The following is a 25,988-nucleotide window of genomic DNA, read 5'->3' as shown; positions in this document are numbered from 1 at the left end:
CTTTCAGGTGTTCTCTGTAGAAGCCTGATGAACTGTGCCTCCGCCCCCAGAAGTCTGTGCTAAAATCCCTTCACATCTCACTACAGCTGTAAGGTAGGGATTTCTTCTGCGTTTTCTAAGTGAGGAAATTAATGTTCAGGTTCACACAGGTAGTAAGTGGTGGAGCTGGAATTCACCCCAAAATGTTGAACTCCAAAACCCCCCCTCTCAGTCGCCTCCTCAGATGAGAAGTGGTGAGACTTACAAGTACACACACATGAGCTAAGCGGGAGAGGAAAATGCTAACAACATAAAGAAGGAGCCTGGAAGCCACAGCCGAAGAGCCATATGCAGCTCAGTAGCCCAGCGGCCATTACTAGGTGGTAACTGGTAACAATAATTTGTTTTCACGAAGAAAAAGTTAGTAGGGGTTCACTGAAGTCCAAAAGGTAGGGAGGTTTGCAGTTATTTTAGAAAGGCTAAAATGCAATATGGTTACACTGAAGTTTGAAATAAAACTATCATTTAGTTATTTGGAAATTTTGCTTTGATGGAAAACAACCCATTTACTGATGCGTTAGCTAGGTAAAGGAGGTATTACTGCAATATACTTTTGTTCGAGTGCGTGGTGAGTTTTTGAAGCATGGGTCTAGTGTTAAATTCTGGACAGGTGAGTAATGTAGCCATTCCTTGTATTTCACTCTGTTACCAAACCAGGTTCATTTTTGCTCATCACCCAGAAAGCCAAACACCGAGACCAGAGATTGCAGCAGAGAGAGGGTTTTAACCCCAAGGCAGCCAAGTGAGGAAGCGGGAGAATGAGTCTCAAATCCGCCCCCTCCCAAATGGGGACTCAGGGATGTTTATGGGGTAGGGGACAAGGTGGTCTGCAGTGTGGAGATAGATGATTGGAGGTGAGGAGAGGTGAGGTAATTGATGATCTGTGCAAGTGCAGTCAACCTTCATAGCTCTTCATAGGATTCGTGTTCACAAAATGGCGGTGTTAGCATCATCTGAGGGTGGAGTTTTTAGCTTCTTGATATCAGAAGGTCACTTATTGGTCATCTGGAGGGCCCAGTTGATGGGTTGGTGGTCTCAACAGGCCTGAACTGGACAAGGGGGTCCTAATTCCTGAAAAACAGCTCAAACACCCATTACCATGGTGACCCAGGTGCCAGGGAGATGTTATCTGTAGGAACCTAGTGGGAGTCAGATAGCATATTGACTAAGCAGCACAGTTGACAATGGGCTGATGAACAGCTAAATGCTATAATCAGCAGTTGCAAAAAGGAAAAAAATCTTTAGTTACCAGCTACCTAATCATCAATTGCTAACTGGTTGCCAGTTAGCCGGTTTGAAACTGAGTTCCAACTCCAGGAACTCAGGAGATGATGCAGGAGGCTCACAGCATGTCTTCTGCAGTCTGGGCAGTCAGCATCCTCCCAGAATGCACTTTAAACTACAAAGTTTTTAACCAAAGCCAAGCAAATGTAAGCACCTTGTTATTACTATTATTGTTTTAATAAGCATCTCCAACAAACCTACCAATACTATCTTCCTGAAAAAAAGAATCTAATTCTTTTTCCCTGGTAACAAGGGAATAACTTATGAAAATACTGCTTTACAATACACAGAATGATGCAGTGATCGGCAACAAACTGGCAAGTAATTAGTACTTGGGCCTCCTGGCTGTTTCTAACTTGTTTATTCGTTCTGCCCTTGCCAGATGGGGTTGTGATATTCCACATGAAACACCAGAGAAGTCAACAGCCTTCCTATTCTGAGGATGGAAGAAACATTAATTATTCCTTTGAATCCTATTGGGTGAAGTGGGATTTTTTTCTTCCCTTCCCCAAACACAACAGGAGAATTATTTCCTAATAAAACTTCCACTAGGCCAGACGGTGTTGATGGAACATAATTTTTAATATGCAGTGGCCTGGAATGTGACAGATATTGGCAGAGTGGGTGCCCCTGTTTTAAAAAGCTGAATGTGGCTGACAGTCACATCACTGCTTCCTTACGTCTATTATAGTCGGTGCAAGGTTAGACAAATACGTTCCCACCAGCACAAAACAGCAACCTTCCAAAATGTATGTCAGTGGTGTATTTACAGCCAAATCCAGAAGGAGCTTGTACTTCTTATGCTGCTCCCATTAATGAGACAAATGTCAGCATCCATAAGCTATTTTTTTGTTCCTGCTTATCAAATCTTTCAAAAAATTGATAACTAGTCTTTATAGATTGTGAAAGTCAGATATAACTCTGAATGTATTACTTCAGTGGACCCCTTGGGGTAAACTTGTCACCTGGAAACCATTTTACATGGACAATTTGACTTTCATGTGGAGTGTCATAATGCACCCTAGATGGAAATCTAAAATAAAATATCTGGACTACAACCTTCCTCTTGGTGGAATTTATGATTCCCTCAGTACAATAATTTTGAAAATCGTATCCCTTAAGCTACAAGAGTTGATATATTATTAACTGCTTGAATTGAAGAAGCTTTCCAATAGGCTTACATGCTATCTAGAGGCACGGATTAATTTCTATGGAACTACAAGCTTATCTCAAACTGTTTTTCAGCAATCTAAACTGCCAGCTTCATCTTCTTTCTAGGACAGAGCACAGTGTCCATTTCATCTCTGGCAGCTCCGGGATGCGCTGCTTTTAGCAAAGCTCTTCCGGAGGATGACGGCCGTGGATGCACTAGAGAATTGGTTGTGTTCAGTCAATCACACCCCAGAGAGACTGGTATCCACTTGGGGCTCTTTCTATTTCTCATGGCATTTCTGGTTTTAATTCCACGCTGGCCTAACTGAGCTGATGGACAGCGAATGCTGGTAGGAGGGAGTCTGGAGGGTATTGTTTTCATGAAGTTAGAGAACAGCTTTTTTTTTTTTTTTTAACTTTAAGGGGCTTGTGCTGCCCGAGGGAAACTCTGTGCAACTGTCTTCTGCTGCTTTCACAAGCCCTCTTCTCTCATCACAGACCCTGTGCCTTGAAAATCAGCAATGACCAGGCGTATATGAACCAGCAGACTGTGCAAAGGCAGAGCGGGCCAGAACTCTTTCATCAGGGCTCGTTCTGAGACTCATTTTCCCTTCACCCTTGTCAAAGTTGAGTTGAGAACACATTTAATTATATGTTTCATAGTCCATTCTCTATATAGTAAAGATATTGCTAATGGTCCTGATATAGGGGCAGCTTCCATAAACACTATTTCCAGGGACACAAAAGTGTGGGACTTGAGAGCTCATGGCAGTAGAAACAGTGTGTCTTATGGCCTTAGCTAGTAGGAAAATGTGGAAATATTAAAGATTAGTCACTCCACAGAAAACTTGAAATTCCCTGAAATTTTACAGGTCATGTATGAAAGAAATAGAGGTTTTCTCCAATGTGGCAACAATCCTTAAACTTTATATGACATTACCTATCATTTTGGAGATGAAATAAACTTTTTAAAACTATCATTAATATAAACCAATTTTTATCAACCACATTAGAGGATAGACTGAAGAGATTGTCAGTTGTAGAGAAAAAGTGTTATAGAGGTTTGTAGCCAGAGAATCAATCAAAGTATGTTAGTTTTGTGGCTTTTGTGAGGTTTGTAATCTATTGCAATTTCTTTTTTTAAATTTATAATTTGTTGTGATTTTTTTCTCAACCTAGGTAAATATTCACTTTTGTGCCCAATTTTGTATGAGTAATGGTGTATTCTTTTTCTTAAAGAGAGCCCTCCAAACTGTATAAGCTTCAGGCCTCACAGCACCTGGATCCGCCGCCCCCCCACCCCCCCGGGGGTTTACTCACCCTTCTCTAATTCTGGGAGACCAGACTTTGGATGATAGAATCATCTTCTATGTGTATAATTTGATCAATTACCAGAAATAAGATTTTTAGAATATATAGTTTAAAAATCTTTGTTAAACATGGGGCCAGCCCAGTTGTGTAGTGGTTAAGTTCATGCCCTTTGCTTCAGGGGCCCGGAGTTTGCAGGTTCAGATCCCAGGCGCAGACCTACACACCACTCATCAAGCCATGCTGTGGAGGCATCCCATGTAAAAAATAGAGGAAGATTGGCACAGATGTTAGCTCAGCGACAATCTTCCTCATGAAAAAAATAATAATAATAATCTTTATTAAACCTAAAATGTCATGTGTATCTCCATAAATCATTTTAAGAGAATAAATCGAATACATCAGCAAAGTGATGTTGAGATTCTCTTTTTCCAATTAGCATAATAGAGTTCTCTAAATAAGGTTCTCTATGAAACACATATATTTATGGTGAGTTTCTAAATTTTCATTTTTCTCAGCTAGCTATTGAATTGTTTATTAGTCATCTATAATTATGTCTTTTAAAAAGTGTGTGTATACCAAGGATTTTATTTATCCAGTAAATGTTAATGCGTACGATTTAAAAATATGTTAAGAATTAGTTACCTGACTTATTTAATAAGTAAATAATTCAATGATCAAATGTTGATATGAATAAAGTCTGTTACTTAAAGGAACATAGGATACTATTTTTCTACGAGGAAATCTGAAGTTATCACTTAAGTGATGATCACTTGCAGGACAGGGTTCTCCCTGGGGGAGGTGAGGGCTGGTTGGTGAGGTGAAAGCAGTGTTAGGGATTTCTGTGGCCTTTCCAGCAGCCAGTAGACAACCAGCAGTTTCTAAACAAGCTCTGTGTTGCAGGAGAGCCAGTCAGCACCCAGACTGATGCAGGGCCAGAGTTTGCAGCAGATTTCAGAGGAGCCCATCTACTTCCTCCGGGTGGCACGGAGGACACCTGTGTGGAAGCAGAGCAGACGATCCCAGGATCTGTCTCTTACCAGCTGCGAACCTCAAGCCACAGGCCACGGAGCCAGCGAACAATGGTGGGCACTTGGCAATGTGTGGGAATTCCTGAACTACAAGAATTTCCTTTCCTACTCTTTTAGCCAGGCTTTTGGAAACTTCTTAGAATATGGAAACTGGAGCCTCCTTTGGCTCTTCAAAAAGAGGCTGACCTGGAGGATATGAGCAGACACTTCTCTAAAGAAGATACACAGATGGCCAACAGGCACATGAAAAGACATTTGTTACTAATCATCAGGGAAATGCAAATCAAAACTACACTAAGATATCACCTTATGCCTGTCAGAATGGCTATAATCACTGAGACAAAAAATAACAAATGTTAGAGAGGTTGTGGAGAAAAGGGAACCCTCATACACTGCTGGTGGGAATGAAAACTGGTGCAGCCACTATGGACAACAGTATGGAGATTTCTCAAAAAATTAAAAATAGAATACCATATGGCCCAGCTATCCCACTACTGGGTCTTTATCCAAAGAACCTGAAATCAACAATCCAAACAGACTTAGCCACCCCTATGTTCGCTGCAGCGTTATTAACCATAGCCAAGACGTGGAAGCAACCCAAGTGCCCATCAACTGACGACTGGATAATGATGAGGTATATATACATACACACACACACACACACAATGGAATACTACTCAGCCATAAAAAAAAGACAAAATTATCCCATTCACAACAACATGGGTGGACCTGGAGGGTATTAAGTGAAATAAGCCAGACTGAGAAAGACAAACACCATATGATTTCACTCATATGTTGAAGATAAACACACAAAAAGAATGGTTCAGTGGTTACCAGGGGAAGCGGGGTGAGGGGTCGGCACAGGGGGTGAAGGGGGACACGTATACGGGGACTGACAAGTAATAATGTACAACTGAAATTTCACAATGTTGTAAACTATTATGACCTCAATTTAAAAAAAAGAGGCTGACCCTGCAGCGGACAGGCCAAAATCAGAGAACACGCTGCCGTCTCTTCCCAGGAGACACCCAGGCACGCAGCCCTCTTTGTTGGCTGTGCAGAAAACCAAGTTTGCAGTTGGTAACTTTGGCTGTCACAGAGCCTCTGCATTTGTAGAGCATTTAGCTTATTGACCTGAATGTTCTCATGTTTAGGAAAAAAAATGTAGTTTAATTAATTCACAATAAAAATCCTCCATTTCGTAGAAGATAAAACTCATATAACCCAAACAGAACTGAATGTGTGATATGATGCAGTCGTCAGCATGCGGCAGCCTTAAAAATTACAATATCTGACCTTAATATGTGTGAATCTATCAGGATTCCATTGTCGACATGTATATTTTTCAATATTCTTCTCTGAGCTGAAATCATGTCATTTATATGCAAATGACCAAATCTTCAGCAGCTGCTGCTTCTCCGTTGCAGCCGAGGGACTTATTTGCACTTAATAAAGCCTCATAAATAGGTTTTGCCTCTAAAAGGGTGGGGGAGCAGGAAGCCCATGGTAGCCTTTTATAGTTACAAGCTTCTTTTTGTTTGGAAAGCCAGTGGCCACCTTGAACAGGACTGTTCTCATTTGCCAGAGAAACATGGTTCCTCACCCAGCCCGCTCTCCCCCTTCCCTCCTTAGAAGACAGTGCTCTGTCCTCCCGGGGCCTCCTCCCCAATGGCAGCTGTAGGTGCTGTACAACCGCGGGCCGGGGCTGTGGTTTAATCCAGTGTTCAGTACAAGGAGGGCTGCTCCTTGAGCACAGCCTCTTGCCAGGTGGTATGAGCAGGTGTCCAGCCCTGGGAAGACCCCTCAGGCCTCTTCAGGCGGTCGTGTCTGAGGAGGGGAGAAGGAGGGCGACTCCTGGGTGAGTGGAGGAGAATTTTTCCTGTTATGAGTTTCCCTTTTAAAACACTCTACACAGGGAAGGGGCAGCGTTTGGGGACTGTTTGTATACTCTGATTGCCCAATTGACCACTATTAAGAGGACATGAAAAACTCACCTGAGGGGCTGGCCTGGTGGTGCAGCAGATAAGTTCACATGTTCCCCTTTGGGGGCCCAGGGTTCACTGGTTCGGATACCAGTGCGGACATGGCACTGCCTGACAAGCCATGCTGCGGTAGGCGTCCCACATATAAAGTAGAGGAAGATGGGCACGGATGTTAGCTCAGGGTCAGTCTTCCTCAGCAAAAGAGGAGGATTGGCAGCAGTTAGCTCAGGGCTAATCTTCCAAAAAAGAAAAAAACCTCACCTGAGGTCTCACACCCATGAAGCCAGCCCTGGTCCCAGCTTCTCTCACCACCATCATGCCCCCACCTCTAGTCTCATTGCTTCTCTTGTCTCCTTTGTACCATTCACATCCCCTCACCATTCCATCTCCTCCATCTCTAGTCTCCCCTGTAAACTCCGTCATCCTAAAAAAAAAAAAACCTCACCTTAATTCATGTGATAAGTACATAGCACTTCTCCTTTTCCCCTCTCACTCCCATCTTCCCAGCTGGTCATTCTTTTTTCAACAGAATTGGATGGAAAAGGAAAAGATTATATGCATTTGGTGTGCAGATAACATAAATTCTACCCATTTTCTATTAATGCTCCCGTAAAACCACCCATGCTTCTACTCTGAGATCAACAGAAACATTCTATTTACCATTTAAGGCCAGTTAAGATATACTAAAAAAAAAATAGAAGAATATTATGAGATAATTGTCTCCTGCTGTTAGATGCTAAGATGAACCTGAGGCACTTGTGAAAAATAATGATGGGAAGCTGGGTCGTTTATTTATAAAGCTCTGCGCTGCTGATTTGGTAATAATGACCTATTATCCTTGTCAGAATAATAGACTCTTCTGGAGCTTCATTTCTGGTGTGTGAGCAACTGGCAGAGTAGAGATGATTATACTGTCTGATAAATGTGTATAATCATCGAAGACACCAGTTGACAATATTATCATTAAATTGTCACCAGCTTGGCAAAGAGACAAACATCCCTACCACATCAACCTATCAGAGATGTTTATAACCACAAAGCATCCAGCACAATGTTAATGTAGCTACCGCAATCCCACACTCACCTCAAAACCCAGCCACTGGGAGCAAAGTGTGGCAGGGAGCACTTGGAAGGAAACGATCCCTGGCCTTACGAGTCAGCAGTCCTGGGCTCTAGTCTCATCTCTCTGAGCCTCAGTTTCTTTAATTTTAGAAATGGAGCTCATATTCTAATCCATCTCACAATATTATTCTGAGTATCAAAATTTTAAAAGATATAAAATGCAAGGTATCTAATAATAAAAGATTCCATCTTGTATCAAGTTGCTCTTGGTATATTTATGATTTTACATTGGTATACTTTTAAAAAAAAATTATGGTGTAATTCATATAACATACAATTTGCCATCTTAACCATTTTGAAGTGGACAGTTCAATAGTATCAAATATTCACACTGTTGTGCAGCCATTACGGGCATCCATCTCCAGAACTCTGTTCACCTTGCAAAACTGAAACTCTGTGCCCATTGAACAATAACTCCCCATTCTCCTCCTCCCCTGGTCCCGGCAGCCACCATTCCACTGTCTGTCTCTAAGACTTTGACTACTCTAGGGACCTCATATAAGTGGGATCGTACAGTATCTGTCCTTTTGTGACTGGCTTATTTCACTTAGCATATTGTCCTCAAGGTTAATCCGTGTTGTAATATGTCAGAATTTCCTTTCTTTTTAAGGCTTAATAATATTCCATTGTATGTATATATACCACATTTCGTTTATCCGTTCGTCCATCAATAGACACCTTTTGGCTTCCACCTGTTGGCTATTGTGAGTCGATGCTGCTATGACCATGGGTGTATGAATGTCTCTGAGATTCTGCTTAGATTCTTCCGGGTATATATCCAAAAGAGGAATTGCTGGATCATGTGGTAATTCTATTTTTAATTTTTATTTATTTATTCGTTTAAATTTATTTTCTTATTGAGGTAACACTAGTTTATAATATTATATAAACTTCAGGTGTACATCATTATATTTCGACTTCTGTATAGACTATATCGTGTTTACCACCAAAAGTCTAGTTGCATCTGTCACCATGCAAATGTGCCCTTTTACCCCTTTTGCCTTCCCTCCTCTGTCGTCCCCTCTTCCCATCTGGTAACCACCAATCTATTTTCTGTATTTATGTGTTTGTTTGTTGATGTTGTTTTTTTATGTTTCACATATAAATAAGATCATATGGTATTTGACTTTCTCTGTCTGACTTATTTTGCTTAGCATATTCCCCTCAGGGGCCGTCTATGTTGTCACAAATGGCAAGGTTTCACCTTTTTTATGGCTGAGTAGTATTCCATTGTATATGTGTATATATACCACATCTTCTTTATCCATTCATCCATTGATGGGCACTTAGGCTGTTTGCAAGTCTTGGCTGTTGTGAATAATGCTGCGATGAGCATAGCGGTGCAAATATCTTTTTGTATTAGTATTTTCATGTTCTTTGGATAAATACCCAGAAGTGGAATAGCTGGATCATATGGTAGTTCTATTTTAATTTTTTCTTTTTTTGGTGAGGCAGATTGGCCCTGAGCTAATATCCATTGCCAATCTTCCTCGTTTTTTACTTGAGGAAGATTAGCCCTGAGCTAACATCTGTGCCAGTCTTCCTCCATTTTGTGTGTGGGATGCCTCCACAGCATGGCTGGTGAGTGGAGTAGGTCCACACCTGGTTGTCTTTTCCTTTTGTTGATGGTTTCCTTTGCCATGCAGAGGCTTTTCAGTTTGATGTAGTCTCATTTGTTTGCTTTTTCTTTTGTTTCCCTTGCCTTGTTTTTAATTTTTTGAGGAATCACCATATTTTCCAGAGTGGCTGTACCATTTTACATTCCCACCAATAGCACACAAGGCTTCTAATTTCTCCATATTTTTACCAATACTTATTTTCTAGGTTGGTTTTTTTTTTCTTTTTGGTGAGGAAGATTGGCCCTGAGGTAACATCTGTGCCAATCTTCCTCTATTTTGCATGTGGGACACTGCCACAGCACGGCTTGCTGAGCAGTATGTAGGTCTGTGCCCAGGATCTAAACCTGGGAACCCCAGGCCACAAAAGTGGAGCACACAAACCCAATCACTCTGCCACCAGGCCAGCCCCTTATTTTCTGTCTTTTTGATAGTAGCCATCCTAATGGGCATGAGATGGTATATATTGAATTACTTTTTAATGCCATCATCTACACGAATATTTGTCTAATATTATCACAAAAGTTTTCACATTTGGAATGATTTTTATTTTTATTTTATTTTATTTATTTTTTGGTGAGGAAGATCAGTCCTGAGCTACCATCTGTTGCCAACCTTCCTCGTTTTGCATATGGGACTCCGCCACAGCATGGCTTACTGAGTAGTGTGTAGATCCACACCCAGGATCCTGCGAACCCCGGGTTGCTGAAGTGGAGTGTGTGAACTTAACCACTATGCCACTGGGCTGGCCCCTGGTTTTTATTTTTTAACCATAGATCAGACACTAATGTGCCAAGTGCACTTATAACTACAGTAGAGAATGATTTAGGAGTTGCTCAGACACCTGTATTATATATTGTTTTAATCTACATCTTAATGAGATCCCCAGAAATGCATATGCACATTAAAGTTTGAGAAGGGAAGGAAAAGTTAATCTCAACCCTAGTGCAAGTGGATGGCAGCTCAGGTCAACTCAATTCTATTACACAGGGGATGGCAGCTGAGTCCCAGCAGCCAGTAGCCGTGCCTGCAGCTTCCCTGCTGTCATCACTCTGCCGGTGCTGCAGTCAGTCCCTGCTCAAGCCACACCCCACATCAGCCCTCAGGTGAGGCATAGAGGGTGCCACCTGCCCCGGCGCCACCTGCCCCAGTGCCAGCAGAACGGTGATCGCGTGGTTACGGCTGGGCTGCCCACCACTTTCAGCAGGCGCCATGTTTTCTCCTCATCTCTGACCGGCAAAACGGAAGGTACCACTTCTGGCCTTTTGGCCTCTCTTTAGGATGCCTGTTTTCCTCACCTTCATCACAGCAGGACTCTGCTGAACCACATCTCAGATCCTCAGGCCATGTTTCGTGGTAGGGCGGAGAATACACCAGGCTCTAATGAACGGTTGGTCCTAGGATCTTAGTGGTCGTCTAGTACAGACGCGCATCGACAGCGGAATCCTTTCAATAAAGTCCTGTCCAGCGGTTGTCTGCTCTGTGCTTTGACATCTCCAAGGATGGAAGCAAAGCCACGTGGTCGACTTATACTAACTTTGCTCTTAAATAAAACATTTTTTTAAAAAAATACAAGCTGCCAAGACATGTACCCCATACTCTGCTTATAGAGTTTGATATTGGACTAAAGTAAAAGACTAGAATTTTTGTGGGCAAATTTCGTAATGTTAGATTTGGTCTGTTTCAGCCATATGAGAATTTTTTGAATCCTAATTCTGTAATTCAGCGTTCTTTCATTGATCAGCATGCTGCAGATGTTAGCATAAAAGTCATTAGTGGAAATGTTGAACAATTTAGGGCTTAGGGACTAACCTCTAAGTTATTCTTCCTGGAAATCTCCCTCTGGAGTTATAATATTTCTTAACCAACACCATTTGGATTATTCAACAGGTTAAAAATCCTCCTACGTGTAACAACCAGCCCACGGTTGTTCCACAAGCATATCATGGGATTCTTGGTCATGCTGAAATTCCAGTAGTTGTCTATAAAATTTCTCTGATTTGCAGGATTATATAGCCCTTTAGAGAAAGGAAAATGCATTTGGGTTGGTATGATGCATTCTTACTGAACCTCCACGATGCCTAGAGATCACTGTTTACTGTGGAAACTGGTAAGACTATCTTTAAAATAATTAGTTCTAGTTTTATCGACTGTTTACTTATTCACAATATTTATTCTTTCCTCTCAATTTCTTAAAGATTTCTGATGTCATTTCAACTACTTAGTCTATAAAAATAATAATGATAAAATGAATAGCTACCATGCATCAAGTATTTATTATGTGCCAGGTGCTGTGTTAAAGTGTTTTACACTGAATTGTCACCCTGGCCCTAAGAGGTATATACTATTATCCCAATTTTATAGGTGAAGAAACTGAAATTTAGAGCTGTTGAGTAGCTTTCCAGGAGAACAACGTAGACTCTAGGTCTGTCTGACTCCAAAGCCTGTTTTCTCAATCAATATATCGTGTTACCTTCCCTTGGGATGCAATGGTTCAAATGTGGAGTCTTGAACAAGTTGGGATGCCAATTCTTTCTTGTCAACATTTGTTCCACCCTTTCTGGCCAACTCTGATGAGTAATCTCCTTACCCAGTAAAAAAAGGTAGTAGAATAGGAGTGGAGAAGTTCTGCTGCTATTATACGCCAACCCAGCATCATTATTTTCAAGCTGGGGGCCTTTCCCTTCCCAGAACTCTTCCTACTCTGAATTTCTTACTTTCTTTAACATTTTTACCTGGTTCTGAACACTAGTCTTCCTCCAAGACTTGAATTACTCCGAGACCTTAGTATGTGTCATCCCGTTCACCTTTCATCCACACTCACCACAAAGCTTGCCGTCCAACCTAATTGGTCTCATTGGATTCCTCCAGCTTTTCATCCTCAGTGGACCATGGCAGTGGTAAGAATCAAAATGTGCACTTATTCGTTTTCATCATTTGCCCTACTTTTAATGGAGTCACTATCATGACATCAGTTAGCTAGCTTTTCCATTGGGCCCATAAGAACGAACGCACTTCTGAGAAAGCCAAGCTTGCCCTGCACAGTCTGCCCATTCTCTGACTGCATATGGCAATAGGACTTTGCTTGGTGTCATATACGATGCATATGTTTCATCTAGGAAGCCCTTCCTGCATTCTCAAGAATTTGCTGGGGTAGCACACTTAGAACATCAAGAAAACAACAAATCTGCCATGACTCTGTCATATGGAAAACTTTCCAAGTTGTCAGCCGCAGAGCAGCTCAGGCAGAGAAAGGACACGGAGTAGTGACTAACAGCCCAGCTTCGAGTGAGCCAAATTGACAGTGAGTCTGCTGTAGATGATGGGGGCATGGTGCCATTTCTTTTTCGTTGTGATTTTGTTTTTGTGTTGTTTTCTTGTGTGTGTGTGTGTGTGAGGAATATTGGCCGTGAGCTAACACCTGTTGCCAATCTTCCTCTTTTTACTTGAGGAAGATTATTGCTGAGCTAACATCTGTGCCAATCTTCCTCTACTTTATGTGGGATGCCACCACAGCATGGCTTGACAAGCAGTGCTAGGTCTTTGGGATCCGCGCCTATGAACCCCGGGCTGCCAGAGCAGAGCGCACGAACCTAATCACTACACCACCAGGCTGGCCCCGGATGGTGCCATTCCTTAAGCTTTAATTTACGCAGCTGACAATAGCGATAGTAAGAACAGGATAATAGGATAATGCCTATGTTCCTTATAAGTGCTGCTTAGCACAGTAGCGGTTAATATTACTGTTATTCAACTCCTTGGCCCCATGTGCAATTTTAATTTTAATCAGCTGCCCAAAGCTCCTCCCCAGCCTACCGTATTAGCCCAAGGGCATATCCCAAACTCGTGACTCTGATGAAGACACCTACCCATTTTCTAAAGACTTTGTGAACATAAACATTCTCTTCATCCTCCACGTGGTTCACTCTTGTTTAATTTTGAGCACAGAACAGAGGCCCAGTTGATTAAAAGACATTGTGTATAGTTGTAAATATCTTTTTAGAAAATGTCTTTGGGTTTTAAAAACCTGGGAGAGGAGAATTAAGCCATGAAACTTCCTTCCTCTGCTTAGGAACCTCACTGACACTCCAGTTCTCAAAAGGCCTGAAAATAAATAGGAGCAAAGTGAGCTTGTGATGAACAGAAGGCAAAGCAACAGCTTCCGCGGCAGGGCCTCTGGGTGACGGTCCCAGCTCTGTCTTGGATTATAGGCACAGCATGGGAACATTATTTCAATCCAACTAAAATGATGGCAGTGTAGCTCTGTGCCATGAGCCCAAATGTGGTGCATTAGTATCTATTGCTGCTATGACAAATTGCCACAAATTTAATGGCTTAAAACAACACATCTTTATTATCTTAGAGCTCTGGAGGTCAAAAGCCCAAAAATCAGTCTCACTCGGCTAAAGTCAAGGTTGCTTGATTTTAAAATCCAGGGCAACATTCGTTCTGGAGGCTCTAGGGGAGAATGCATCACCTTACCTTTTCCAGCTTTTAGAGGCTGCCAGCATCCCCTGACTTGTGTTCCCTTTCTCCATCTCCAAAGCTAGCAACACAGCATCTTCAAATCTCTCTCCCCTACGCTGCTATCTGATCTTTGCTTCCATCCTCTCATCTCCATCTCTGACTCACTCTCCTGCCTTCCTCCTTCACTTATAAGGACACTTAGGAGTACATTGGGCTCACCCAGATAATTCAGAATAATCTCCCCATCTCAAGATCCTTAACTTCACACATGCAAAGTCCTTTTTACTGTGTAATGTGACATATTCACAATTTTGGGGGTTAAAACGTGGACATCTTTGGCAGCTTTATTTTGTCTATCACATGTGTGGATTATAACATTCTCTCCTCAGTCACAGGGCCTAGATATTATCAGTCCCAGTTTATATTTTGCAGCCAATACTTCAAATGGGACAAGTTGGCATTCAGAGAAGCCAAAGTTAATCAAATAAAAGGGAGGTATCAGCATGCACTTTCTCACATCACCAAGAGAATCAGAACAGTATGATAGTAAATTTGGCTTCTTGTCATGTTGAATTCTTCTTTCAGTGCTACGTTATCAGAAAGAGGCAATGTTGTTATAATGTAATTTATATAGTGCCTTCCCCTGAGTGATGAACAGAATATTCCTCAGTATCCTCAGAGAATTAGTCTCTCTATCTCTTTTTATCCCAGCTCAGCCACTCCAGCAATATAATATGCAGCAATATAATATCTGTGTGCAAGAAATAAATCAGACTCACTAAATTTAAGGATGTTGGCTTACAGAAATTCCTTTCGGAGTTTCTTTTTTTTTTTTTCTCATTTGAAAATGCTCTTCTTTGGGTACTACACAGCCATTGACCCACATTAGATTAATTAGGTCAATTAGCCTTTATATAGTAATTACCACTCAGAAGGCTTTGAATAATTCCCTTTTAATAAAGATGTGCCTTGAAAAGAGATTATCAACTTGAATTCCTGCCACATAGTAACATTAGGAAAATACGCATTTAGCAATTGTTTCTGCAATGCGGCTTTGGGTATAGCAATGATATTGGGTAGAAAAAGCTTAAGGACTTTACCTTGGTGAGTTGATTATTCACATTCACACATTGTTAAAAGCCACACGGGTATTTTCCATTCGGAGAGGCTGTTGGTAACACTGAATGCCGAGTGTAAGTCAGGACAACTCCCTCCCTTCTTCTAACCTGTCATTATTAATCCCCACATTTTTAGACTCACACTAACCCTAGCACCTAAACTGGGCCTCTCACCCACCGTCAGGACTATCTGGAATTTTTTGCTCTCTGCTTCTCTCCTTCAACAACACTGCCATATTTTATCTTAATATTGACAATACCTACCACTTAATGAGTATTTGCTTGGTTCCAGACATTTCACATTCGTTATTCCTAATTGTTACCTGGAGTTAACTGACTAACAAATCTTTGTTGAAATATTTGCTCTAGATGCTGGAGATACAGTCAAGTGGATGTCCTATCTCCAAGTAATAGTCGAGGAAAATGGGACACAGGAGTTTAGGGACTAGCTCAAGGCCATGCAGCACAGGAGTTTGGACAAAGCCGCGAGTCTGAGCGGCTCCACAGCTCGGCGCCCCACCCCACCAGGCTGCTCCAGTGCGGGCATTCACACTGCTGCCTGATTGGTAGCTATGTCTGAAAACTCATTTCACTGTTTGGGGCATAAGGTTACTAATGAAGTCAGAACCTTCAAGAAAAAGGCACTTTAGGAATCAGGTTGATAAATAGAAAACTCCTAGTTACCTAGAATGCAGCTCCCACTATTAGTAATCAAAGTCTTCCTTTTTTTTTTTGTTTTGTTTTGTTTTAACTTCAAGATTCTGATGCATGTTCAAGTGCAAAAAAGTTGATGGGCCACTTAATGAATACATACGAATGGGATGAGCGGTGGTTCTGGGTGCATCCTTTCTGCTTTCTCTTGCTGTGGTTCATTCAGTCCCTGGTGTTTAGATCAGGCAAACGCAGTACTCCGTTGTCAGTTGTGTGTTGACATTAACACATTTTGTAGCCTTGGATCTCCCACTGAGCAGAAAGGACTCTGTGAGTAATTTACTCTCTGCTGAGATCTGAACATTTGGACAGCCTGGAATGTGGAGATAACTTTGTTTCTGTTTGTTGATTTGTTTTACAAGCATTTTAAGTTTTAGATCCTTGTAGGAATCAGAAAGTTCCATATTGGGAATGTAAAAATGGTATTTCTGGAGGGCAATTTCCCAATTTGTTTCAGTAATTTGAACGTGCATTTCTAGTGAAAGGCGAATAGATAAAGATGTAGGTTTAAGAATGCTCATTGAACCATCAGTTATAAAAAAAGCTGGAAACATTCTGAGTGTATATCAATAGGGTAATCATTAAATGTTATGCACACCCATGCACGTACTACATAAAAAATGATTGTGTATGTCAACACATTTATATGGTATTGTTAAATGAAAATAAAGATTAAAGAACAGATTATAATCCCATCTTAAAGTGTGGGTGCATGTGTGTATATGTATCTGGATGGCTCTATTCCAAAATATGCAATCTGTGATTACCACCAAGTAGTTAGACTGAGGGTGATTTTAACTTCTTTGTACATTTCTGTATTCTCTGAAATTTCTTCTTTTATTCTCTTTTTCCCCCATTTCTTACTTGTATCACCCAAACCACTCCCCAATGACAACTATTCTAATGCATTCGATGTAAATCTTTTAATTTGTATATATTCCTACATGTATTTTGTATTCCTATAAAGTATATTTTTTGGTTTTTTTGTACAGGTATTTTAAATTTACTTAGCATCACATTCTGTTTCTTTCATTTTTCGCTTAGTCCTATGTTTTTTATACCTATGTTGCTATGTGTACTAGTCTATTGCTGAATTATTTTTATAGTATAGGTATTGTAAATAAGCATGTGCTTCTCTCATAGTAAAAAAAATTCAATAAAGTTCTTTTTATTGTGAAGAAGAAAAAAGAAAGAACGCAATCTTTCTTCGATCATAAGAGCATAAAGCCATAAATTACTTTACATAATTTTGTCAGTGGAAATATCCAAATGGAGAAATATTTATTACACTGGAGATTATATTTTGCTAAACACCTCTACTTTAGAAAAGTGTTTGGGCACATGAAGCTCTTTTCTATAAACATAGAAAACGCAAAGAGAAAAGAGAATATTTCTTGCTATGAAGACTCTAAAATGCTTGACTTATTTTAGGAAGCCAAAATTTCGAAAGACAAAGTTATTTTGAAAGTGGGAAGTAGTGAAATGAACTTATTACAGTGTGTTCTCACTATATATTAAAAATGAAATTAAAATAATTTAAAATAAAAGAAACATGACACTGTACTGCAAACAGAAATTGAGGAAAATCCCAAAAGGATAGGAAACGGTTGATGGACAGCACAGGAAAATGAAAAGACAATCAGAGGAAGTAATAAAGCCTATTGGGGAAAACCGGAAATTTATATATTGAAAGTTCATAATTTTTAACACAAAAATCTAATAATAACTGCTAATCCCTTTTCTTTAAACTTTAATTTAAGGATAAAAATAGAACTTCAAGAGTAACTTTATTCAGTCATATTTTTATGAGAGATATCAAATATTCTCAGGAAAGACTTGTGTTTAACTTTCAAACTTTTCTTCAAAACAATATATTTCTGGATGAGAGATGTGGAAAAAAATCATGTATAACTATCTATTATGGGGGAAAAAATGGCAAGATGAGAGTCATATTTCAAGCAGCTGTTACTGCAGTATGATGATCCCAGAAAGGTCACAAAGAGTTGTTTCTTCACTGTCTTATTTAGGCCAGTTTACACTGAGAGCAGCAGAGAAACCTTATAACACAGCACTCCAGACGAAACCAAGCGGCCCTTACTAAGAGTATTTTGTTGAAAACAGGACCTCCTTTCTTTCTCTCTCTCTCTCTCTAAAGTATTGGGTTTCAGAATGAAGTCATTGACCTAGAAAAGATAAACAAATAGTCTTTAGGGACCCAGAGACAGGTCAGAAAAGCAGATAGTATAGAAGTTTAGGGACCGGCCCAGTGGCATAGTGGTTAAGTTCACGCACTCCACTTTGGCGGCCCAGGGTTTGCAGGCCCGGATCTCAGGCACGGACCTAGCACCCCTTGTCAAGCGACATGGGTAGCATCCCACATAAAATAGAGGAAGATTGGCACAGATGCTAGCTCAGTGACAATCTTCCTCAAGCAAAAAGAGGAAGATTGGCAACAGATGTTAGCTCAGGGCCAATCTTCCTCACACACACAAAAATAAAAAAGTATAGAAGCTAAATGTGAAAACAAAAACAAAATAGTGATCTGAGAGTTTGGGGCAAAATGGGAGGAAGCGATGACTGCTGATATTGATAGGTGACCTGCAAAGGGGAAAGGCCTAGCACAAGGACCAGATGATATAAGGCGTTTGCTTCTCTGGAAACTAGAGTTGAACTGGAGACAGAGGCTGTAGGATGCGTCTTGGCTAAGAGCGCTTTTGAATTTGCCTTATATTCTCAACACAAAAACTCTGAAGATTAGGAAAGACTTGGATTTTGATGATTTGATGTAACTTTAAAAATGTAGCCAGTATTTCATTCATTTCTAGGCAGAATGGCATAATGCTTATGCAAAGGATTCTTGAATCACACAAAGTTCAAGCTTTGTCACATTTGGCAATTTATTTAGCTTCCTCATCTATAGAATATATACATAATGAGAGAATTCACCTTATTAGGACAATTGAAAGGATTAAACCAAATCCCCCATCTATAAGGCTTAGAACAAGTTCCAACACATAGTGCATATTCAATAATGTTAGCTAGTACTGAGGGTAATTATGGTAGTAAGTTTTTTTTAAAAAGGAGGTATGTTTACCATTTGAGCGTCTGCCTGAGACTCAGATCTGAATTTTTACATGAGATTAGTGTGTTGTAATGTGTTTGAAAGATCATATTGAATCTGAAGAAGACATTATTTGTTACTAATAATATTAGGAAATGAGACTTCTTGCACAAATCTATCACTATTATAAATATAGTGGGTACAAATCTCAGTCCATGAACTCAGTCCATAAACTCAAGTATGCAAGAAATGTTAAGTTTTCTTTTCTGTTTCAAGCCCCCAATCCACTAAATGTTGGAGAAACACTCTCAGTCAACTCAAGTTTCCCCTCCCCTGACACTGGGATTGCACATATGCTCCAGGGGGCTATCACCTGTTGTCAGCTGTTGTCATCTGTCTATGCTTCTATCTGCTGGGACACATTCTGTTCCTGATTGCCCGTCCACAAAGTTTACAGCTATATCCTCTCGTGCTGGACACTAGCTTTGTGACTTTTGGGAGAATAAGAAAAGGAATGGGGCACTAGAAGACCCTACCTCATCCCCCTACCAGCCTCTGGCTCACGGGAAATGTTTCTGCTGCTCCCCATGCCATCCTGGGACACAAAGCAACTCTATGAGCCCAGCTCAGCAAACCCCCCTTTTTTTTTTCCATCTGGACATGAACTATTCCTTTCTTTATTTGGAGATTTATTCTTGTGAAGTCTTTAATACATTATAAGTCACTTTAATGAAATCTGTGTAAAGATTAGATGATCTTTTTAACTGCTACTACTTCAGAAGAATCCAGTTGTTGCTCAAGATTAATTTCTATTTCTGTATGACACACACACAGACACATGAGCAATAAAAAAACATTAGGATTTTTATGTTGTTTGATACACAGCAAACCTAGTTAATACAATCTGCTACTTTCCCTTTTTTCTTTTTTATTAACTTTTTATTAAGATTATGATAGTTTACAATCCTGTGAAATTTCAGTTGTACATTATTGTCAGTCGTGTTCTAGGTGCACCACTTCGCCCACTGCCCACCCCACCTTCCCCCTAGTAACCACTAATCTGTTCTCTTTGTCTACATGTCTAACTTCCACATATGAGTGGAGTCACTCAGAGATTGTCAGTCCCCCTTTTTAACTCTGACAAGCCACACTCCCATCTCTATTGCTTCTATGCCGTTAGCATGGGGGAATGAGGGAGAAGTCTGGGGTCTTGCCACTTTCTCAAGTTAAACAGGAAAAATGACATTCCTTCTGCTCTTGAATCTCCAAAGTTATACAGAGAGGAGTGTTCTATTATTGCCTAAACGTTACCATACGCTACTTTAGATTAAATCCAAAAGAGAGCTGGGCCTAGGTCCTTTTTCAGGTACCCAGCATATAAGCTCTTTTCTTTTCTTCTGACTTCTCTCTTTTTCCACAAATCTAGAGAATCTTTGATTTTGGGGACACGGAAAACAGGTTTTGACCCATCAGTTATTTTTCCAATTCTTTTTTCTCAAGTCTGGAACTTGGCTTTTGAAATAAAAAATAAAAATAAAAATAAAAAAAAATCAAGTATTTGACAACCCTCCCTTGAGGAATGTCTACTTCATAGTCTGGTTGCCTCAATGAAGGAAGCAACAGGAAAAAAACAACCAAAAACATTGGTTAATATATCAAAGTAGGGAAGGATGTATGTTTTATCATTTCCATCTAAAACTACATTGTAAATACTTTATCTTTCCATAATGAATAAAAAGTCTACCAACTAAAATATTTTTCTTTAGTTAAAATCATGGGTTACTTTATATATTATTGATAAGGGCTTGATTTTATAATTTCCTTTCAGCCCAAATTGTAGTCTTAATTACATATATTATTTGCATATAAATGGTCCTGACATCACTCGGCCAGAGGAGGATGCCTCAGTCCCTTTCCCTACCTCTTCTTTTCCTTCCATCAGCTATCAGTCTGTTCCCTCAGTGATCTGTTGTTCCTCTCCAAGTTTACTCCATCCTCTAACTTCACTCTTTATAATCCACTGTCCAAAGGAGTGTGTAGCTTGCTTTTTTGTAAATTTGACTATGACTGCATGTTACCTCTTTAAGAAGTCCAGACACTATAAATCTTATGTAGAGTCTAGAAAACGCTCAAAATCAGAGATATTTGGTAATATCATTTAATGGTGATGATATTAATGTTTTAAAAACCTTGATAACTTTAAAGGGCCACATATTTTTGCTGTATTTTGATCACCGTTACCTGAATTATCTATGAGCCCCTTAAAACATGACCTGGTCATATTCATCTTTCTAGGACTAGTTCATAGTACAACGGGTAGTATAAAGCAGCTGTTCAATAACCAAATTGAATGAAAGAACAATAAGATATTTGGTTGTTTTCAAACAGTAATGCAGAGCAAGACCATTCTAATCTACATACACCATACACTACAACATGTGTATGCAATATTTTAAAAATATAAGTGTAACAACCATGGGTAAGATTAGATTTAGAATTGAACTATTATGGTTCATAGCTAGAAAAGAATTCTTTAATATGTTTAAGGAAGAAGAGGGTAAAATATGTTCTACATTTCTGATCAAAAGATAAAAAGTTTACAAAAGCAAGCATGAGCCATAACTATTACTTAGGAACTGAAGTAAGAAAAGTATGAAACCAACCTGAGCTCAGTTCTGGTTCTACAAATTATTAGCTGGGAAACTATAGGCAAGTAATTTAGTATTTTGGGGAGCTCAATTTTCCCTTCTTTAAGTTGAAATTTTGAATTAGAATCTCTAAGTTTTTTTTTTTTTTATTGTACTATTCAGTTATTTCCCTTATTTAAAAATAGATAACAACAGAAAGGAAAAATTAAAGTAACTTTTAAAGTAAAATAAAACTCTTGTAGTAAGCTAGTCACTAAAAAAGATTGTACTAACGGGCTTTAGTGTCTCTTCTGGTGGCGATAGATTTGAAGCTTTAAAGAACAGGACCCCAGGAAGAGGAGAGTGTACCGGTGCAGGACTGAAAGGGTTGGATCAGTTTCCCTGTTTTTTCTCTATTTAACGATTGAAGTATTGGAGCCATTGGAATAAGGGTTCAGCATCCTCAAATATTTTTTGACATCATCATTAACAATCAATCTACCGGAAGAGTTGTCTTTGAATTATTTTCTGATGTGTGCCCCAAAACACAGGAGAACTTCCATTGTCTTTGTACAGGTGAGAAGGGGCGGGGAAATCAACTCAGAAGCCATTACATTATAAGAGTGGTCTCTTTCACAGACTTGTCTAAGATTTTATGGTTCAAGGTAATGACTTTAGTGAAGGAAATGGAGGAGGATAATCTATTAATGGAGGATTTTCTTAAGATCAGAGTTTCTGTTGAACACAACGGAGAATTTCTCCTATCAATAGCCAACAGAGGGAAGGATACAAATTGTTCACAGTTCATAACAATGAAACTAATTCCTTATTTAGATGGCCATCACATTGTTTTGGGGTGATTTCTGGTCAAGAAATTGTGAGAGATGCAGATGCAGAGAGAAAACAGATACAGCTAGCAAACCATTTACTGAGGCAAAGACACTCAGTTGTGAAGAGCTAATTCCTCAACTAAAGCTAAGACAGAAGAAAAGGCATAAACTCTCCTCTTTCCCCTCCTCATCATCCAGTGACTCAGTTCAAGAAATTCTCAGTCCTCTTCTGATTCTGCAATTGCTTCTGAAGAGAAACTTTACAAAGAAAAAGGAAAAGGAAACATGGTAAAAATTCCCAAAAACACAAGAAAGAAAAGAATAGGGAGAAAGTCAAGAAAAGTGCATCTAGTGAAAGGGAGGCTGAAACTCTTGAAGGATAACCTCAGTCTACTGTCCAGAAGAGTTCCCTCCTATACGTGAAAATAGATTCCTAACCAGAAAAAGGTGCTCCTAAAGCTGATGAAAAAGAAAGGAAACACAGAGAGAGAGAGAGAGAGAGAGAGACAGAGATAGAGACAGAGACAGAGAGGTGAATATAATCCACTTAACTCCCAGGCAGCTTCATACCAGAGGCGACTTCTAGTTACTAGGTCTGGCAGAAACACGAAAGGAAGAGGACCAAGGTGCTACTAAACTCCTTCCAGACCTAAATCCAGGATCGCTTCAGACAGTGAGACCCTTCACATTGGAGGCAAGAGATGCAGAGAGCTCAAAGAATGAGAGTATGAAGTGGTAAAAGAAAGATCAAAGGGGATAAGAGTGAGTTAAACGAAATAGAAAATCAAAGAAGCCCAGTTAGAATAAAAGAGAAATATATAACTGATCACAGGCATATATCTGAGAGTCCAAACAGAAAAAAATGAAAGGAAGTTAAAGACCATAAATCTAAGAGCAAAGAGAGAGACATCAGAAGAAATTCAGAAAAAGATAAGTATAATAAAAACACGGTGAAGAAAAGGGCCAAATCTAAAAGTAGGAGTAAGAGCAAAGAGAAATCCAAGAGCAAGGAAAGAGATACAAAGCATAACAGACATGGAGAACAAAGAATGAGGCAAAAGAGTAAAGAAAGGGATCACGAGGATATTAAAGAAAAAGAAGTCTCATTGTAAAGGAAAAGATCAGGAAAGGAATAGAAGAAAATAGAAGTCTAAACAGAATTAAGAAGTAATGAGCGTGATTGTATTACAAGTAAGGAAAAGAATGGACATGCACAGTCTAGGAGAAAAGGTGATATAACTAAAGGCAAACAGCTACAATGGTGGAACAACAGAAGGAAGCAGAGATAGGAACAAGAGCAGAAGCATGCGATCTAGGAACCATGACTGAGATTGCAGCAGAAGCGAGGAGTACCAAAGACACAGGACAGGAGCATAGGAGAGGAGGAAGGTCAGGGAGCTGAGATGGAAGAGCCACACCAGGAAGTAAGGATAGGAAGAGATGAAGGAGAGGTTCCCAGAGCTTAGAGAGAGAAGCAAGGCAAAGGAGAAACAAAGAAAAATACAGAAACCAGGAAAGTAAGAGTTCACACGGGAAAGAAAATTCTGAAGGTGATAAAAGAATGTATTCTTAAAATCATGATCATAATAGTTCAAATAAGAGGAGAAAAAAAGGCTGATAGAGATCAAAGGCCATTCTCAAAAGTAAAACAAAGTAGTCAGGACAATGAATTAAAAGTTCTCCACACTGGAAAATACGTGAGAAGGTGAGAAGACCAGATCCTCGATGGGAAAGGAAAAGAAAAAATCCAAAGGTTAAGAAACGACCAAATATATACATGATAAAAATAATCACCTTGATCATGTATCAAGCCCTGAACAAATGAAGACAAAAGTGGATGAGTGAGTTGTATAAACTTCTTATTTCCATTCTGTCTCAAATTTTAAGTTTTAGAGGCCTGCTGGTGAATCTCCTTTATGTTGTTTTCCTCTTTTCATTGTTTTTGGGTTGTTTTATGTTTGTTCCCTTTTTTTTTAAGGCAGACTTCATTGAGCTGATTATTTCAATAATCTGCAACCTGGATAATTTGTACTGCCTAAAGTTTTAATAAACTTGAAATAAGAAAAAATATTATAGCAAAGTTCTTTTGATTTTTTAAAAATGTTTAAATTTCTAAATGGTAAATGGTTTAAGTTTCCAAACTGATCAATACAGAAACTAAAAAAAAAGATGACTTTATCATGTGTGTAGTTTCTAAAAGACCGACGCCATCTACTGTCATAAGGTGCTACTTTAGGCAAAATGCTAATGTCAACTGAATTTTAATTTTTTTTAATAAAAATTTTTATAGCTACAACATATAATATGTGAGTGCAGGTTTATGCACATTTTTCTAAATCTTTCAGAATACTATGGGGTGGCTTTGTTTCGTTTTGTTTTGCTGAAGTATGTAGGGATTTTTAAGGCATATGTTAGTTTGTGGAAAGGTTTCCGAATTGAAATGTGAAAATAAGCAAGACAGAGATTGCTCTTTTGAATCATCTACTTTTATTATGTTAATTAAAACAAAACTCTATAGAGCATCTAAGTGCCTCTCAAGCTACATAAAAAAATACCGAGTTGATGCATGAGAATTATAAAGATAATTTACACAGTTGGTGAAGAAAACCACCTATACTGAAAGGCAATTAAACAAGAGCTATATCACCATATTGCATTTAAAATAGGAAATATATGTGCAGAAAACCAAGTAATCATCGTTACTCTTATGCTTGGCTTCTGGAACGGATTCTCTTAAAATTCTGATATTGCCTCCTTTCCTTTCCTTTCTACCTTAAAAAGAATGCTTCTCACACTTTAATGTGCACATAGTCAGCTGGGGATCTTGTTAAAATGCAGATTCTGACTCAGAAGTCTGGAGTGAGGCCTGAGACCTTCCAACCAGCTCCCAGGAATTTCCCGTGTTACTGGTCTTCAGGTCAGACTTTGAGTAGCAAGGCCTTTAACTTCTGGCAGCCAGGAGTTGAAACGCCAACAGATAAGAAGTGCCAGGGTTTTCATTTTTGTTTTGTTTGTTCCACTAACTAACCAAAAGCCACACTAAATTCTTAGCTTGCTTACTTAGCTTAATTCTAAGCTTAGTTTAGTTTACTCCTCTTTGCTCAGAATTCCTCTCCACTAGCGCCTTCTCTAGTCCCACAGAAGTAAAAGTTCTTAAATACAGACACCTATTATCTAGGATGCTACCGGTAAATGTTATCCATGTAACCTCTAGGCTAGGGGTCCTCAAAGAGTGGTTCCCTACTGTGCTTGAGGAGGCAAAACAGTACAGTAAAGAGACTCTTTGCATGACTCTACCAAGGAGTAAACTGTGCCAAAACCTAAGAGAGTAAACAATACAGCAATCATTTCTATTTGGCTTTAAAATGTATTATAATAGAATTTGCAGATTTATTTTCTAGTTACATTTTACTTAAGGTAATATTAAAATAGACTTGTATGCTCTGACCATAAACCAACTAAGAGGGGTGAGGGGTGAGGGGAGGTGGGGTAGAGGGGATCTATCTGAAAGCACGAGGAAGTGTTTGTAGGAGGGAAGTCTAGGATAAAATTTTTTCTACAGATGATACATACATCTGTGGAAAGTCAAGAGTTCACTTGCCAAGTCCTATGCAACTTAGTGCAACTCAGATACGACACA

At 39.5% G+C, this 25,988-nt stretch overlaps 1 pseudogene; it reads left to right on the top strand.

Moving 5' to 3' along the window:
* The first annotated feature begins 622 nt into the window (after positions 1 to 622).
* On the top strand, positions 623 to 24,189 carry LOC100060537 (peptidyl-prolyl cis-trans isomerase G-like; annotated as a pseudogene).
* Positions 24,190 to 25,988: the final 1,799 nt, after the last annotated feature.

This window comes from Equus caballus, chromosome 5 (genome assembly GCF_041296265.1).
Source record: "Equus caballus isolate H_3958 breed thoroughbred chromosome 5, TB-T2T, whole genome shotgun sequence".
NCBI lineage: Eukaryota > Metazoa > Chordata > Mammalia > Perissodactyla > Equidae > Equus > Equus caballus.
The sequence above is the reverse complement of the archived record's forward strand: the minus strand, read 5'-3'. Positions and strand labels throughout refer to the sequence as shown.